Source organism: Pinus tabuliformis, chromosome 7 (genome assembly GCF_031772625.1).
Source record: "Pinus tabuliformis cultivar Carrire ecotype Pingquan chromosome 7, CPIR1, whole genome shotgun sequence".
Lineage (NCBI taxonomy): Eukaryota > Viridiplantae > Streptophyta > Pinopsida > Pinales > Pinaceae > Pinus > Pinus tabuliformis.
Window position 1 is genome coordinate 124191552 of NC_142293.1, and position 20126 is coordinate 124211677.

Consider the following 20126-nt stretch of genomic DNA (forward strand, 5'->3'; position numbering starts at 1 on the left):
TCATTTCCTCATTCACATATTTGATTATGGAAACCTGACTTTCCCTTCAAGATTTTCAAACAAACAATCTACCCTCTCCTCTACACGTGATTTTCACAGCGGAATATCAAAAGTACAGAGATACATCAGTAGTTAGTTTGTATAGAGATGTCAGTAGTTAGTTTGTATATGTATATGTGATGGGGGTCCTATTTCCTCTAAAAACGGGAACACTGAAATGCCCCAGAATCCGATGATGTATTATACATGAAATTAGAAAGAGATGGTGTTCGGGCATTGGAGTAAAGAAGCAAATTGAAAATCTTAATCTGATCTCGTGCTGAAAGAAGCCTTTCTCCTAGAAGGAGAATGTAGGGCCATGGATGTCACGGTTAAATTGATCACCGAACTCAAATCCCGGAGGTTGATGACTAAAAAGACGGCAGGATAATCCCATTGCCAGATCTGACAAAAGGATGAAAAACGGGCTCAAATCTCCGCAACGAAGCTTCTGGCTAATCTTCCCCGGGATTTTATATTTCTTATATATTTTCCGGTCCATTATTTTTAACAGAAGAATCAAATAGGGCCCTCCGAGGCTGGAATCGCTCAATTGTAGGACCCATGAACAGGATTCTCTGACGTGAAATCTTTGGAGCTGTGAATTAGAAAGGTTTGAAATTCCACAGACTTAAGATGGAGGCAAAATGATTTAGCTTCGCAACCAATGCTCGGCGGTTTGATGGGAAATCCCACCCCAATCGAATCCACCCCTCGTAAACCCGACGACGTTGATTGAATTTCTAGTCAGGTTTCATGCGGAGACCCATCTCTAAATTTGACCTGTATCTTCTGCCGGTGCCTGTCGGTGCTCTACCTCTGCGGTTAACCAATGAACCAGCCCTTACACCCTGTTGGCATCTTGCTGTATATAGATTGTCTCCAACCGAATGGCCAGATTATTGAAATGTTTGCCTTGGAGTGCACTTAACTATGGAGGTTTAAGGCCTCATAATTGGCTTGACGATTAAGCAGTGTTTTTAGTGTACAAAGTTATGTTCAGAGAGATTATGATTATCAGACGTGGCAATGTTTGTAGTATTAATGTTAAGTACTGTTCATGGTTTTGCCTACTGCTAGCTGTTGCTTCTGTTTTAATTCGTTTGTGATCGACGCCCTGGTTTCCTTGCCTTCAATCAGGAGCCCCCACCATTGTGGAGATAATTCAGTGGGAGGGGCCGAGGGTCTAAAGGGACTACTACTACTTAGGAGGCCCTGGATTCATTCATTAATTCACCCTCCCACTCCTCTTCCTCCTTCCCCAACTCGTACTGGCTGCACGCACCACGACGAGTTCAGTTTAAACCGGTATACGGACGAGAAAAAAACTCTAGCCAGTTGATGTTGTTGTTGGATGGATTATTGCTCAACCTCTGGGCCTAGTTACTCTCTGATCCCTAATCCCCTTCGGCCACAAACGAGAAACTCCACCCAGTTGGTGACTTACAGCCTCTGTACCTAGTCTAAAAAGGCGGCCCAGTCCATAGCTTTCTTTCAGAGTACCGGGATTTAATAATTCTCTGAATTGTTAGCTGTATATAATAAGCTGAGAATCGAAGAGGTAAGAATATGAATTAATGATTCGTTTTGATTCATTGTCAATCAACCCATAGATAAACATGGCAGGAGAATTAATTAGCAGAAAATTGGCGTATGGCAGTAATTGAAATCAAATATGCATGCCCTAGAAATTAATGCTCTGGGAAACGGATCTTGAACTGCCTAATTCTTGAGTTCCATTCAATTTAAACCATTTTTTTTTAATGTTGGAATTCATGCTGAAAATGTTTTGGAAGTCGATGATTAATAGGTTCCAGGGAGCCGTGAATGGTAGCTAGTTGAACTGACATGGAATTTGTTATGTGTGAATCAGTGGGGAGGTACGAACAGTAATGGGGCGCCACTCGTGCTGCTACAAACAGAAACTCAGGAAGGGTTTGTGGTCTCCGGAAGAGGATGAGAAGCTGGTGCGCCATATTACCAAATACGGCCATGGATGCTGGAGTGCAGTGCCAAAGCAAGCTGGTAATGTTTGCTCAGTGGTTTGATCGAAAAAAAAACACACACAAAAACAATCGCATAAAGTCGATTTCAGTTTGCTGAGTTGATAAATAATTTCCATTTTGTACTTCTATTGTTCGCAGGCCTCCAGCGTTGCGGGAAGAGTTGCAGGCTTCGGTGGATCAACTACTTGAGACCAGATCTGAAGCGAGGCACATTCTCTCCGCAGGAAGAAAATCTCATTGTTGAACTGCATTCAGTCCTCGGGAACAGGTAATGTCAAAGACCTTGCAAGTAATGGCGGAGTTCATAATAGTTGTGGATTATTGGGTGCAATTATATTGAAGAAAAAAATTTGCTTGCCACACAGGTGGTCTCAAATAGCAACACACCTGCCCGGAAGAACTGATAACGAGATCAAGAACCTCTGGAACTCGTGCATTAAAAAGAAGCTTAGGCAACGAGGCATAGATCCTAACACGCACAGGCCTCTCAGCGAGGTGAATGCCGAGGCAGGGGATTCTAAGAACGATAACAGCAATAAAAAGGTCGAAACTCAGGCAGCCATGGACGAATCTCATGTTTCTGCAGGGAACGAATTCAAGCATCTGAATGCAATTCCTAGGGCTGATACGGCCAATCCTAAATTTTTTCATGTTGCCGTTGAAGACAACACTTTGATTGCTAGCGATTCCCAAGCAATGCTGCAGAATGGATTTATCAATTCCAACAGTACCACTACTACTACTGCTACTTCTACTGCTAGTGCTGCCAATTTCTCTCTGCCCAAAGAATTCTTCCTGGAAAGATTTAATAGTGTTAATGCTACGCCCACTTCAGTCGAGGCTGGTTTCAATTTCATTAATCAAACCAGTAGCCAAGGTTTCACTGGTGAAAGAGATCAGAAGCTGATCGATAATCCCGTCTTATGGGTATTGCAGGCTCCGAATCGATCCGTAGGTTTCCCTACAGAAAACTTGATGCCATGGCCAGGTCAAGGTCCTGCCAAGGCCGTGTCAGATGCATTCCGGACTTTTCAAGCGATGTTTGTGATTATAATTCGATAATGGCGAATCCATCCATGTACAGACCGGGACCCTGCCTTTCTTCTTTGCTATACTCCGAAAGATCCCTCGACCAGGATTTGCTGGACAACGCAGGCACTAATTGCATGAATGGATCAGGCGCAGCAGGATCAGCTCAGTACTGGGACAATACCGATAATAATAATAATAATAATGTGAGGTCGAGTAGCAGGAGCAGCAGCTGCAACAGCAGTACCGCCAATCTTGAGGTCAATAATGGCGCCGCCTTCGGCCATTTTTGGGGATTCGGTGAGAGACTAGATGCAACTGACATCACCTCTGAAAATGAACGAAAGGCTCCGCTATTTTTGGAGAGAGCTGATCAGTCCGAATACGCCGTTAAGTGGTCTGAAATGCTGCCTCCGTTTTCAAGCCACACCCAAGAGGAGACACTGCCAATATATATTACAACAGACTCCAAGTCTCAAGATCTAGTATCTAGTGACAACATTAATAACCCTAACCACGCTGCCCTAAATTCCGCCATTTTTCCAATATCATGGCAGCAGCTTCAGAACACTGAATACCCCGTACTTGGTGACAGGACGGCCACGATGCTCAGTACTCCGTTGTCTGATCCCGACTTCCACCGCATTGCTGCAGTTCTGGACCAAATTTAGTACAACTTTCAGTGCCAGGTTTAGTTAGTCATTACTAATTTTCATGGGTTTACATATTCCACAGATTGATTTCTGAAATTCTCACAAACTCGCAGCCGTGGATGACTCAGATGTAATAAAATTACAGTAGTGATCGTGTCCAGTGTCCAGGTTATAGATGATTTAATTTTTAATCTGTTGATCTGTAAATAGGTGAGATACAAAAAACGCAGACTGAAAGAAAACAACACGTATTATATATATATATAATACTTGGGGTCATGAAGCTCATCGGCAACCCAGATCAGTGAGAAAATAATACGCGTGCATGCATTGTTCATATTTGGCTCAAGTATTGTTTCAGAGAGATTGATTCTTCTGGATTTCTGTGTGCACTAGAAGCATAAATGTGTGTCAATTTTCAATAATATTGTGAATTAATAAAGCCGCTGCAACCGTTTGCAGAATTCTACATGTGAAGTGAGAATACTGTGTTGTTTTTTCTTAATTTTCCCCTTTGTTTTCTTGGGCTTCAGGCCGTTTTCTGAATCTAGCAGGCTGTAGATTGCTAAACTCCAGAGAGTAAAATGAAAAAGTATTGGCTGGCATTCGTTAATTATATGAGCGAACATATATAGGATTAGTGCTTATTATCATATTTTCGTTTTGCTAAAAGCTGAATCACAGAAGCGAAGCAGTGATCCAATGTTTTGAAACTTCAAACTAGACGACGAGGGCTTCTATGTTTTAATTAATCAAAGCATTTGTTTAATTAATTAACGTGCATGGATTACAGATGCATCTTTAATTAATTTTACCGCTAGGTCATTCTGTGGGTTTTAGATACGTTAAATTATGGTTTCCTCTATCCAGATTGTGAACGGTCTGCCATAAACCTTCGATATCATGGTCACAAGAGACGCAAGGTATTGCATGTTATGTCATAAAGAAAATTTCGATCCGAGTAATAATAAGGTCGCTAACAGAATGACCCCACAGACGCCCCGTTATATTCATAATCAACGTTAATCAACGTATAGATTGCACGTTGTCGTCACCATAGCAGGCATTGATGATGGGTTTTTATAATGCGAGCTTTTAAGGATATCGCTGGCGAGATCAGTAAAATTTCCCAACACAAAAGTCTTTCAATAATAGTAAGTAGAAAAGAAAGTACAAAAGCTAACGTCACATCCCCTAAGATATTGGTAGGCATCTTTTCAAAAGCATGCAACGGAGAAACCAGCACCGTGCAAAATTCACTCTCTATATGCATGACTTATACACATAATAGCCCTACCCACTTTCTTCAGCTTGACAAAATTTGAGTCACTCCACATAATACTTGCTCTCTCTTTATATTGTACAATTTGTGCCCAAAACTAACTTACTTTTAAATAAGAGATTTAATGTTTTCACCTTCCCTTCTTCCTTAAATAAAAAGATCTCAAATTTTATACAATAAAGTGTAAATATTTTATCTTCTGGATTGAATTTATGACCTTTTACAAAGAAGCATATGTTCTTAATCATTAGGGCCACAGAAGCTATAATGTTTAACAATTCGCGTCTAAATCATTCAAAAGCTAGTTCTTTTTTGTCCAATATGCTCAATAGGGTTAGCTCACTAGGATTATTTAGGAATTAGAGGCAAGTAGGTGGGTAAGATTCAAGAGTTTGATTTAGAAATCAATCTTGCTAAATTGATCAAAGAATATCCTAAATGATGGCCAAAGGGAATGAAGAGGTGTTTGGATTAACAAATGAGTCATTCTCTATGATTTTTGCAGTAATTATAGGAATTAGAGCATCATAGTTAGTCCAATGACATCATCTACTATCTAAAGAATCTGATAACTCTAAGGCATCTTCCTAAACATAAAAAGAGATCTCTAAGGCTAAAGGCCTCTAAGTATTGTTTTATCAACAAAGACAAAGGATGGTGAAATCCATACAGTTTAATTCTAAGATGAGTTGATCTCGAAAAGCAAAGAAGCTCATCAACTAGTTTCATAAAGGATTTTGTGGTGGACATCACGTAATGAGAACCAATAACCACCACTCACAAAATTTTAAGAGTTGACTATTATTGGCTGAGCATAATCAGAGATGTGCACAAGTTTATAATGAAATGTCAAGCATGCCAACTCTTCACAAAAAATAAAAATTGTGCAACTCCTCCCTTGTACCTGGTTGTAGTAGAATTTCCTTTCTAAAAATGGGGCATTGACTTCATTAGAGAGTTCAAGGAAAATTTTGAAAATGATCATAGGTGGATACTCACATCTACAAACTACTTCACCACGTGGGTTGAAGTCATTGCTACAATGAAGACTATAGATAACGTGGTAGTGGGTTTCTTGGAAGAAAGAATGATCACTTGATTTGGAGTACCAACTAAGATCAATGCTAAAATACTAGGGCCTTTAGTTCCTCTAACTTGTCAAATTTTTTATTTGAGTATGGCATTTATCTTTCTTTCCCACTCTTCCAATTACTACCCTTAAAAATTAGTCTCACTGAATCAAGCAATAAGAACTTGATGAACATTATCAATAAAACTATGGATGATAATAATAATAATAATAATAGTTGGGATAACAAGATGGAATATGCTCTATGAGAAAACCGAATTACAAATAAAGGTTCCATCAAAAAGATCTCAGTTGAGTTTGTCTATGGTATGGAAATAACACTCACTATTCATCTGAAAGTCTTGGTTTACAAGATTATGTAAAAATTGTCATCTAATCAAGATACAATGCAAAACATAATCCAATAGCCTATTGAACACAATGAGAGTATAAGACAAGCTTATGATCATTTGATACTATAATAATATTCACCAAATTCTTATTGCTTGATCTAGTGAGACCATTTCCTTGAGGCTATTGTTTGCATAAAAGTTTCCTATTGGAAAAAGAGTTGTTGCTTTGTAGACCTTGCCTCTATATCTAATAGGCATTAGTGATAAATCAACAATATATTTTCCCTAGATCACACAAATACATCTCTTCATATTCAAGATAACAAAACAATAACTAGATGGCATACCTTTCTCCTTCACTGGTTGATGTTGTTTTGATTAGATCATCCATAGTAGACCCTCCTCCAACACTAGAGATTTTTCTCTTGCTACCAATTCCTATAACCTACACACATCACAATCAAACAAATAATATCTTGTTTCTCCAATGAGGAGAGGTTAGTGCACAAACATTGATCTAATGATAAACATAAGAAAATAAAATAAATATAAAGATATAACAATAGATTTAGGGAGAAAACATCATACATTTATATTAACAAAATTTCTTTACCTTGGCACAATGTAGTTCCTTCCTAATTATGTTGGCACTGCATTGTCCTTGACTCTCTAGTTATGGTTGGGCTTAGCACAACATTGCATAGAAGAGTTCTTGGACATTTCGCCAGCATAAGGGTGTTATTTGTGTCTTTCTCTCTTTCCCTCCCCTTGATAGGGTCTCATTATATAGGTTTCTAATAGATATAAGAGAATGAAACTAGACACCTGCCACGAAGAGAAGTTAATATAAAGGATTCATTATCAACCCCATGCTAATTCATCTTATCCCAGTTTGCATTCATGATCTTGGGAAACCAAACTCTAGAATATTTGACCCTTAATTTTTCTCTTGATGAAGGCAACCAAAAATGTGAATAGCTTCATCACTCCTTGATAATTCATACGAAGTGATGAATTTCTCTTTTGTTGATGACAAGGAGTGTTGAAGTGATAAATTAAGGATATCCTGAGATATGGGAGTAGTATCCCTTTATCCCAAAAGGTGTTTGGAAGGTTTCTCTCTTCCAACATTGCTCTAGCCAATTGATGCACCATTTTTTTTTCCTCTCCACCACACCATTTTATTGTGGCATGTTTTCGATTGAGAATTGTCTTCCTATTCCATGTTCTTCAAAAAAATCATTGAACTCTCTTGAGGTAAACTCCCTACCCTTCTTAGACCTTAGGAATTTTAATTTATAATTAGTTTGGTTTTTAGCAAGGGATTCAAAGACTTCAAACTTATCAGATGCTTCATATTTATCCTTTGCAAGTGTAACCCAAGTCAACTTGGTCTAATCATCAATAATTAGCATAAAATCTCATTCTCCACTCAGGGTTTCAGTTCTTTAAGGTCGATATAAGTCTGTATGAACCAACTGTAGAGATTTTGTTGATACTTTTTCCTTGATCTTAAATGGTACTTGAATTTGTTTACCAATTTGACACGATTTGCAAATTTTGTTGCTTGACTTTGAAATCTTTGGCAAGTGCCTTACAACTTGCTTTTTGTTGAGTTTCACATATATGATCAACGTTCAAGTGTCCCAATTTTTTATGCCACAACTGACTCTCATTAAGATTCCCTAAATATGACTTCTCATTTTCTCTTTTGAATATGTACACCTCATTCAAATTTCTCATAATGTTTGTTACTACCTTGCCTATGCTTATTGACTTTACCTCACAACCTTTCGAGAAAAAAGTAACATTATACCCCTAATCACACGTCTAACTCACACTTAACGAATTGTGTTTGATCCCATCTACAGAAAGAACATTCTTAGCCTTGTCTCTTCCATTTTCCAGGCTAAATGTGCCTTTTCCCTTGATTTTCCCTAGAGCATCATTATGAAAGGTAACACTAAGTGTCTTATATTCTCTTAGATATAAGAATTTAACCTTATCACCATTCATATGTTTGGAGCATCCGTTGTCCATATACCAATTGATGCCTTGATTTTCGACATATAAGACAATACCACATTCTTCTTTCTTTTCTTCCTTTTTCTTCATCCATGTTTTAGGTTATTCTTGTGCTTGCTTGATCTAAGTAGCTCATATGATTTTGTTGATTCTACAATTTGCTACTTTATGTCCATAGTTATGATAGTGATAATATTTAATATAATCAAATAAGGGATCTAAAGGATTGTCGTCTTTGGGATCATCCCTGTGTGGATTTACAAATCTAATATCTATATTTCTTGTTAATTGAAATGATTCATTACATTTCTTGCTAATATAATTATTTATGAGATAAGATCTACAATTTATAGCCTTATGAACAAACTTCAAACATGAATAATAGTAACCATAGAAAATATTTTTGTTAGTAACCATCTCACAGAAAATATAGATCAATGACTTAAAAATTATCCTCTTCGAGGGTGAAACCTCTGTTACATTACATAATGTTGGGTGTGGAGCCTCATTATCTTCTTTATTCAGAGGTATCGCCGCATTGGACCCTAGTTCGTAATAGGGCGACAATGTCACCTGTTTGATTTCTGTGAGGGGGTTCTATGGGGGGCGATGAAGATTTTATGAGTCCCCCCCTCCTCATGGTGGGGGTTTAGGGGCAACGCCATCGAAGCTAAAATTATATGTAAAATTGCCTTGTAAAATATTGTAATTTCGTAGTCAATCTGAGGCATTCATTAGGCAAATGATCCAACGATAGAAGTTATGTTTAATTTATGGTTTTTTTCCCTAGAAGGCAATCCATCACTATATATGAGAGAATTGTATTGCATTGTGTATATGTGTATTCTAAATGAGAAAGAGAGAGGAGATTGTGTGAGAGAAAAGAGGAAATTACAACAGATCTATTGTATGTTGTATCTCTTCATTTTATTGGATAATATAAAAGGAAGGACTAGCTGTTTCTCCCTGGACGTAGCCCAAATTGGGTGAACCACGTATATTGGTGTCGCTCTTGTTTTATGCGTTTTCTGTGTTTGTGTTTCTGCAATATTTTATGTGTACCATTTCTCTATAATATTTAATTTTCTAAAACATAAATGAACAATTCTTGGATGATACAAATGACAAGACATCGTTTGTATATATAGGAGTATAAGAGGTCACAATATAATCAGAGGCTACATAACAGTAATAATGCAAGGGCACAACAATATCAATAGTGGGCTTCTATGGGGAATAAAAATAACAATGTGGGGGCTACATGGGCACACCAATAACAATAAGGGGGATACACTAGTATTATAGGGACCTAACATGCCCCTATCCTTAAAAATATTGTTGTTCTCAATGCTTGAGTAGTTCTGGATGCTTCTATACAGAATTCTCATCCGCCCATGTGGAATCTTCACCAAGTAAGTTCTTCCACTTAAGGAGATACGCTAAAATTGATCGATTCTATAGTAGTCGAGTTCTTATTTCCATGACTACTTTAGGCTCAAATATGATTTTTCCTTCTTCTTCAAGTTCTAGCAACATTTTTTGAACCAGAAGCTTGTCACCTATAACCTTCTTTAAGCATGAAACATGGAAAACTAGGTGTACTTCGGAAGATGCAAGAAGCTCCAATTTGTATGTCATAGTACCAATATTTTGCAACACCTTGTAAGGACTGTAGTACTTGGGTGATACTTTATTATCTTTCTTAGCTTGATTGAGAGACATTTGTTTATATGGTTGTAGCTGTAAAAATACCCAGTCACCTACATCAAAACTTCTTTCACTGCGATGTTGATCTGCCTATTTTTTCATTCAATTTTATGCCAATGTGAGGTTATCTTTTAAGAGTTGGAGAACTTGTTGTTGATGCTCAATGTGATCTTCCACTGCTTGAACCTTAGAATTTTCTCTTAAAGATGATGTGATAGATGGTGGATGATATCCATAAAGTTCCATAAATGGGGTCATTTTTACTGTAGTATGGAAGGAAGTTTTATACCACCATTCAGCTAGAGGTAACCACTTGACCCATTGTGTTTGTTTGTCAAATAGAAGGCAACCAAGATATCCTTCCAAACATTTTTTCACTATCTCAATTTTCCCATCAGATCGAGGATGATAATATGATGTTAGGTTCCTATACTACTAGTATAACCCCTTATTATTATTAGTAAAACCCCCTTATTATATTGTTGTGCCCGTGTAGTCCCCATATTGTTATTATTGTGCCCCATAGAATCCCACTATTATTATTATTGGGCCCTTACATTATTATTGTTATGTCGGCTCTGATTATATTATGACCCCTTAGACTCCTATTTATAGAAATGAGGTCTTGTCATTTGGATCATCCAAGAATTATTCATTTGTGTAATGTAAAGGAGGTTTCCCCCTCGAAGAGGCTTATTTCTAAGGCGTTGATCTATCTTTTCTATCTTTTTGTGAGCTGGTTTCATAACATTTGGTATCAGAGCTTTGGATTCTAGGGTTTCACCTCTCCAAACAGGTCATCGCAGAATTTTTGCAATAATTGTTTCGCTACAAAGTTTCAGAAGCTAAAGAAAACCCATTTGGGACAAAATCGGTCTGAAACTTGGGCTTGAATTTCAGATCTTGTTGCGCTATATTTTCAGAGATATAGTCCAAGACATTTAGGGTCTCTGCAGGGTCCCAAATTACATCCTAAATAGGTGACCTTGGGAAAATCATCATAACTTTCTATCTGAGCATCAGATTGAAATTTCGTAAGAAGTTGCAGGAAGAGGATGGACTGTAGTTTTCAGTGTAACGGTTTCAGTTCCTATGGTTGCAACAATGACACATGGCACTTCTTACAAGTGTTCTCTACATGGGCACACCAATAACAATAAGGGGGATACACTAGTATTATAGGGACCTAACATGCCCCTATCCTTCAAAAAATTGTTGTTCTCAATGCTTGAGTAGTTCTGGATGCTTCTATACATAATTCTCATCCTCCCATATGGAATCTTCAATAGTTAAGTTCTTCCACTTAATGAGATACTCTAAAATTGATTGATTCTATAGTAGTAGAGTTCTTATTTCCATGACTACTTCAGGCTCAAATATGATTTTTCCTTCTTCGTCAAGTTCTGGCAACACTGTTTGAACCAAAGCTTGTCACTTATAACCTTCTTTAAGCATGAAACATGGAAAACTAGGTGTACTCCGGAAGATGTAGGCAGCTCCAATTTGTATGTTATAGTACCAATATTTTGCAACACCTTGTAAGGACCGTAGTACTTGGGTGATACTTTATTATCTTTCTTAGCTTGCTTGAGAGATATTTGTTTATATGGTTGTAGCTGTAAAAATACCTAGTCACCTACATCAAAACATCTTTCACTACGATGTTGATTTGCCTATTGTTTCATTCAATTTTACGCGAGACTGAGGTTATCTTTTAAGAGTTGGAGAAATTGTTGTTGATGCTCAATGTGATCTTCCACTGCTTGAACCTTAGAATTTTCTCTTAAAGGTGATGTGATAGATGGTGGATGATATCCATAAAGTTCCATAAATGGGGTCATTTTTGCTGCAGTATGGAAGGAAGTTTTATACCACCATTCAACTAGAGGTAACCACTTGACCCATTGTGCTTGTTTCTCAAAAACAAGGAAACCATGATATCCTTCCAAACATTTGTTCACTATCTCAGTTTTCTCATCAGATTGAGGATGATAATATGATGGTAGGTCCCTATACTACTAGTATAACCCCTTATTGTTATTAGTACAACCCCCTTATTATATTGTTGTGCCCATGTTGTCCCCATATTGTTATTATTGTGCCCCATAGAAGCCCACTATTGTTATTATTGTGCCCTTACATTATTATTGTTATGTTAGCTCTGATTATATTATGACCCCTTAGACTCCTATTTATAGAAAGGAGGTCTTGTCATTTGGATCATCAAAGAATTATTCATTTGTGTAATGTAAAGGAGGTTTCCCCCTCGAAGAGGCTTATTTCTAAGGCGATGATCTAACTTTTCTATCTTTTTGTGAGCTGGTTTCATAACATTTGGTATCAGAGCTTTGGATTCTAGGGTTTCACTGCTCCAAATAGGTCATTGCGGATTTTCGCAATAACTGTTTCGCTACAAAGTTTCAGAAGCTAGAAGAAACACATTTGAGAAAAAATCGATCTGAACCTTGGGGCCGAATTTCAGATCTTGTTGCACTATATTTTCGGAGATACAGTCCAAGACATTTAGGGTTTCTATAGGCTCCCAAATTACATCCTAAACAGATGACCTTGGGAAAATCGTCATAACTTTCTATTTGAGCATCAGATTGAAATTTCGTAAGAAGTTGCAGGAAGAGGACAGACTGTAGTTTTCTGTGTATTGGTTTTAGATCCTAAGGTTGCAACAGTGACACGGTGCACTTCGTACAAGTGTGCTCTACTGAACTAGTCTATAATCAGGTCATCGTGGGATATTTGACATAACTCTTCTTTGCATATTCCAATCTTGATCAGAATTGCGGGGTTAGAAAGAGCACTCAAAATGCTACTATAGGACACAATTCTGGAACTGGGAGATCTGAAATTACAGAGTTACAGTCATTTCAATGTCGAGCTCCTGAAATCAAGAAAAGGCGATATGAGGAAGTTTGATGGCAAGGATCTAGTAAATTGGATACTACAGATGGAGAAATATTTTGATTTACATGAGGTGCAACTGTTACAGAAGGTACATATTGCATCTTGATATTTAGAACCAGATCAATTTTTATGGTATAAAGGCCTTTGCTCTCATAAACCACTTGTTGCGTGGTCAATTTTGATGGAGGAAATGATAGCACGTTATGAGGATACAAAGAGCAACACCTTCTACAGCCAATTGATAAATCTCAAACAAAAGTGTTCAATGGCAAAGCACATTGACGACTTTCAAAACTTGAATATAAGGGAAAATGATATTCTAGAGAAGCAGAGGATTGATGCCTCCATAGGGACTTTAAAGGATAACATTCAAAATGAGGTTCATAGTTGGGAACCTGATTCATTGGAGAAGGCATTCAAGTTGGAAAGAAAAGTGGAAATAAAAATTATGGCAACAAGGAAGTCTACCTCTCACAACTATAAATATGGAAGTGTTGTTTCTCCTAGCCTTCCACAACCTACAAGGTTGATAACAAAACAATTGGAGGAAAAATGAGCAAAATGGCTTTGTTACAATTGTGATAAAAAATACATTAAAGGTCATAAATGTGCTGAGAAGAAATTATTTTACATAGATTGTGAAGAGGAGGAAGAAAAGGATCAAGAAACATCAAAAGAAGAGGATACACACCAGGAACCAACCCCAGAGAAAGAAGAAATGAATCCGACTATATCTTGTAAAGCATTTGAAAGAATTGCCACTCCTCAAACTCTCAAGATAGAAGGACATATCAAGAAGAAAAAGGTTCAAGAAGTGAAAGATCACATCGAGAAAGAAGAAATGAATCCGACCATATCTTCTAATGAATTGGCAAGAATTACCACTCCTCAAACTATCAATATAGAAGGACATATAAAGAAGAAAAATGTTCAAGAAGTGAAACATCACATTGTGCATCAAGAAATGAATTCGACCATATCTTGTAATGCATTGGAAGAAATTACCACTCCTCAAACTCTCGAGATAGAAGGACATATCAAGAAGAAAAAGATTCAAGCAGTGAAAGATCACATCGAGCATCAACAACAAGTTCTCCAACTTTTAAAGGATAATGCCACTTTGGTGCAGAATCGAATGAAACAACAAGAAGATCAACATCGCAGTGAAAGAAGTTTTGATGTAGGTGATTGGGTATTTTTACAGCTATATCTCAAGTAAGCCATTTATGAGGAGGAAATGTTGGCAATACTGCATGCACTTAAGAAATGGTGACCTTACCTAATGGGAAGACACTTAAAGGTAAAAATGGATCATGATAGTCTTAAATACTTTTTAGAACAAAGGTTATCTTTAGAAGAACAAAAAAAATGGGTCACAAATATGTTGGGTTATGACTTTGAATCATCTACAAAAAAGGGAAGAAAAATGTTGTTGTAGATGCACTCTCAAGAAAGGATGAGGATGTGGAAGCATTGTTTTATGCTATTTCTATTATCCAACTAGATTGGATAAATGAAGCAAGGGATGAATGGAAGAAGGATGAAGAAGTGTGGTCACTCATTCAAAAGTTGCAGAAGATCCCAGTTCAAACAATATTGCTAAAACTTGATGAGGAAGGAAAAATCATATTGGAGCCTAGAGAAGTCACAAAAGCAAGAACCCAACAGCTATGAAATCGATCAATTTCAAAGTATCTCATCAAGTGGAAGAACTTACCCGCTGAACATTCCACATGGGAGGACAAGAATTTTATACAGAAGCATCAAAAACTACTCAGGCATTGAGGACAACACTTTTTGAAGGAGAGGGGCATATTAGGTCCCTATACTACTAGTATAACGCCTTATTGTTATTAGTACGACCCCCTTATTATATTTTTGTGCCCATGTAGTCCCCATCTTGTTATTATTATGCCCCATAGAAACCCACTATTGTTATTATTGTGCCCTTACATTATTATTGTTGTCGGCTCTGATTATATTATGACCCCTTAGACTCCTATTTATAGAAAGGAGGTCTTGTAATTTGGATCATCCAAGAATTATTCATTTGTGTAATGTATTGGAGGTTTCCCCCTCGAAGAGGCTTATTAACAAAGCGTTGATCTATCTTTTATATCTTTTTGTGAGCTGGTTTCATAACATATGAGCTATGAGATAATTCAATACCGAGAAAAGAAAATAATTTCGTCCAAAAATTTCTAGTGAAAGTGGGATATCTATCACTTACTATAATCTTCAGATTTCCATGAAGCTTTTGAATTGTTTCCATAAATGTAATAGAAAATGTATTGACATTAAAAGGATGAGGCAATGCACAAAAGTGTGCATACTTGGTAAGTCTATCAAATACCACCATGATGACACTCTTTCCTTCAAACTTGGGTAAACTTGTGACAAAATCCATTGATACCCCTTCCCAACGCTCACATGGAATTGCTAAAGGTTGTAACAGACCCAAGGTCTTAGCTATCTCAACTTTATTTTGTTGGCAAACCAAACATTCTGCCACAAATTTCTGAATATCATATTTAAGGCCATCCCAAAAAAATTCCTTCTTGACCCCAATGTAAGTTTTTTAAAATCTTGATGATCTAGACTTATGCAAGAACACAACAAAATACATAAATACCAATATACACAGAGATGCAGTGGAAATAAAACTTCATTTCATTAATATCAAAGAACTGAAATGTGCTTACATATAGAAATAAAAATAAACTAGCTCGAGTGATGGTAGCTTATCTCTGAGAAGAGATGTGGTGGCTACATGCCTCTGAACTGTGTTACAATGAGGCTCAAAGGCCTATTTATTATTGAGAAACAATGAAAAACCCTAAACATCCAAAAACCTAACCCTACGAGATGAAGCGCCAAAACTGTGGGCCTTGTTTGTGTAAATTGCTACATCAACTTCCCGAGGTCATAACTTTGGAATACGATCTTCATTTGGATATCATAATACCTCGTTTCGAGGATCTCAAAGAGGAGGCCGAAAAAAAAATGAATGAATTCAATTAGGACTCTTCTGGTATCTATGTTTTCCCTAAAAACATATTTTAGTCCCTCAAAATGGCTCCGGAAGTTTAGGACCCAAAAAACTACCAAAAATAGTAAATTGCGCTACAGTTAATGAAACTGAAAAGAAACAACGGTGGGGGTCCAAGTGGAATAGATGAGTGGCCACCAATATCCACCTAGATCGGTCTTCCCCCCTTAGGAAGCAATGGTCCTCATGCATTGAGTGACTCCATGAGATGGGGAAACTTCTGTTGAACTTAGTCCCTAGTGAGTCACTTGCCTTAGTGCAGGAGTTGGTCAGCTTTAACAACCCAATATAGTTTGATCTTCTGGTGGCGAGTGTTCTTGATCTGTGTGTCCATGATCTGAAGAGTTGTGGCCTGTTCCATGTGTTATAGACATTTTTGGGCACTGCAACCCCAAGCATAAAATGTCCATAAACCATGGGCTCCTAAGTCCCTAAAAGTGTTGTTCTAACCCCTAAAGAAGCAAGGTCAACTGATAACAGCTTCTCCCAGAAGTTCTCCATGAAAAACTGCTCATAATTAGTCAAAACAGGATCATTTCAGCTGCTCCATAGGCAAAGTGCGTTGCATTTCATTTCAAAACGCCCTTCTATGGGGTGTGATGGGTGAGAAATGACAAATGGCAGTGTCATTCCGCGAGGTGGAGAGGCAATGGAAGCTTCCAGAAGCTTCTCCTATGACACTTGCCTCTCGGAATTCGACCAAGGATGAGTAAGAGATCATCAATCTCCAAGTGGAAGTAAGAACTATCAGAGGGAAGACACTAATCAAATCACAAGCTGACTCATCTCCCTTACAGATATCTATATATGGATCCCTCATCCCAGAGATCCAGAGGCTGGAATTTTGCATATTGTAAGGAATTTCTGTTGGTTTCTTGAGACAAACATCAGATTGTTGGGTGATCTAAGCTTTGTATGAGGTGAAGAGGGGCTTCCTTTCTGAGAGGATGATGCTGGGTCAGAACAACTGGTTGTAACTCCCCTTGGCTCTTTCTTGTTTATCAATAAAAGCTATTCAAGTTTTCCTCCATACTCTTGTGTCATTTATGTTTGCTGCATTTGTATGGTCAATTTACATCTGATCCTAGATTGTTTATGATTATAGATCCATGTTCTTGTATAGTGCTATGCTACTGTGATCTTACAGGTACTCTGTGAAGCTGGGCGTGCAAGGGAACAAGTAGCGAAAGACTATCAAGAAGGAGAGGAATCGAACCAGGAGATTAGCGCAAGACAGAGGTTGGTTTTCTTTGTTCTTCTCTATCTATACTTCATAAAGGAAAAATGAAAGTAGCTTTACTTTGTTTGTTTCTAAGGCAGCTATCAGACCTTAGTGGGATAAGCAGTTCTGAGTAGACACTTTTCCCTGTAACAAAATGGCGACTCCGCTGGGGACGAATTAGTTTGTTTGTTTATCTTTCTTGTTGTCTATTTCATAAACTTACAGATGGAGTCTGAAGTCATGCCAGGTAGCTTTCGAACTGCATTTGCTATGCAAATGCAAAGTAGATAAATGCCGCTTTAGTCAATCTCTGAGATCTGTTTATGATTTAAACAACTGATTCACAAACTCTCTGATTTCCCTTGTGATAGCTCTTAGATCCTCCTTAGGTCTACCCCTGATTATTGCATTATTGATTACCTTTTGCTCGGCCAAAACCCATGAACTGAACTGCAAACTATGACCCGGAACCCAAGCAAAGTCTCGTCTCTGGCCCAGCGCAGGTACTGTTCTGAGAATCTGAAATTCAGCGCACTTCCCGAGTGTAGTAGGTGCGCTGCATTTCAAATTCCCTGTGTTACAGGTGTGCTGATCAGACTAGGCATTGTGCAATTTTGGTTTCTGTGATTCATTCTTTCCAGTTCTATTCATGAATTTTGCTGCCTGTGATCAGTATATCTCTGTTTGAGACCCCTTTCTTTGCTATTATTCCGCCTCCTTTGTACAAAAGAACTGTAAATGTTTTTGTGTGTTTGTTGAGTCATTTTCAATTCTCCTTTGCAAAAGTAACGTAATCGTACTGTCGTCCTTTTATTTGAAAGCGTCGCAAGTGTCGTTTTCAATCATAGGAAAGAGTTTGATTGTTGTTGACAGTCGGTTATCCTGTTACTATTGTTTTTGGTCTGAATTTGTAATTTTTCTAGTGTCGAAAACAAGTATTCATTTCAAAATCGTAAGGTGTTGTGATTGCCTCCATTTTTTATTTCGAAAAGAAACTTGTTGATAATTGTCGCTTGAAAAGAAATTCAGATTTGTGCATCAACTTTCTTTTTTATCATCCATATACTAAGAAAGTCGAAAACAAATACATGCATGTGCATTTGCATTTAGACAGTCTGATTGGTTTGATTTAGGAAAGTGCATTTAGAGTGTGCTCTTTGCTCTTTGTGAAAGAATTCTATCTTTCTTTCCTTAGTAGCTAGGATTTTCATTGCACAAAGAAGATAAAAAGATTGTTTATCATCTTAGATTGCATTTTAGGAATTATACTACATCTCGTGGTGAACCTGAAAGGCAAACTTCATAAACAAGATCAACTATAAAATAAATTCAATGAATCTAACAATGCTTTGGAACCTAACGCACAACATTTAGAAGTCTAGGCTAGAGACTTATTTCGGCGTCGTAAAGCCTGGTAACTGTTGTTCTCATTGATGGTTGGGTGATTCCTCCACTTTGAGACGATAAGTGCCAGTACGGACTTGTGCTCCCACGTACCGTCGAGTATATTTTGGGAGACCACAATAGGCTTAATCCTTTATCCATAGGAAGCCGTGTCTGCCGCCCTATCAATTGCAATGCACTGAACACAGAATTCGGGAAGATTGACTGCCGTACCGTAAAAATTATTCTGTAGTTTTGCGATTGGTTTGGTAATCCCTCTACCTAGACTTCCAGAGTAGTCCCTTTCGTTCCTTTTCAGACTCCTTAATGGAAAAGGTCCATCTGAGCACTTGTCACTTCAGGCTCATTAAAAATCGAAGGCGACTAGAGTCATCTTTTGTTTTTTCTCGACTCTTAAAAATTGAAAAAACAAGTTGTGTCAAAGCGTCTAAAATTCATCTAATTCGGAAACATACTTCCCCTTTATTTTTAGTTGATCGAGTAATCTGCAATCGTGGAAGAAAGTCAATTGAAACCCCGTCGTTCGCGGAGACTTATGAGTCAACCCTCTTTGTCTCCGGAATCGAAGCTAGTACGAACAAAGCGAACTCATTTAACAGGATCCAAATCTCCTGTTAAAGTTAGAACAAGTGTTCCAACAACATCAGAGACTCTGGTTACTCCAAACATTTCTGGTATCCCTACCTTTACAGAAGAAGTTTAGCAGCCACAGAAGGACAGTGGTACTGATCCTAGTCTGAGGGTAAACACTTGTATCACTGAACCAGTTCCATCTACAACCAGTTCGGAGAGCGTTGCTCCTCAAACATCTGTCGCTGTCGATTCCATACCTTCTTCGGCACCAGAAATATTCTACGGACCTGACGGTCTACCCCTTCCACCTGGTCTGATTGCTATAGAAGAGATTGTGGAAGATCCTTCGTCTAGTACTCCATCGCAATTTGTTGTCGGGATCACTCTGTATCCTTCTTCATCAGAAGTTATTCTACCACCAGTGGAAGCTCCTGTAGAATCGCTAGGTAATCTTTTGGATAGACTAGAAATGTTTGAACAACCGTCAACATCTAGGACTGTGTCGTCTGACATAGCGACAGCGAAACTCCCTGCTATCACTCCAACAATGTTTGCTGGTATACCATCTGTCCCAACTAGCTCTCAATCGCTAGAAGGAGCCCACTCAGGGGAAATTTCGACAGTATGGTCTGTTCTTGTTTGTTCATCCGGAATAATATCCAGAAACTCTTATGTTGAGTCTCAACAAATTGATCCATTTGGAGGTCAATTTGGGCAGTCCGGCCCTCAAGGGAAAACCATTCCCTTAAGTACCAGATTACCACCGTATGGGGGGCAGTATGCCCTTTCATTATCC

At 38.0% G+C, this 20126-nt stretch overlaps 1 pseudogene across 1 annotated transcript; it reads left to right on the top strand.

Annotated features, from left to right (window-relative positions):
- Window positions 1-720: 720 nt before the first annotated feature.
- LOC149246102 (uncharacterized) lies at window positions 721-4191 on the top strand (annotated as a pseudogene). Its single transcript, XR_016266517.1, has 4 exons — window positions 721-1600; window positions 1913-2064; window positions 2184-2313; window positions 2411-4191. The product of XR_016266517.1 is annotated as an uncharacterized LOC149246102 (transcript).
- Window positions 4192-20126: the final 15935 nt, after the last annotated feature.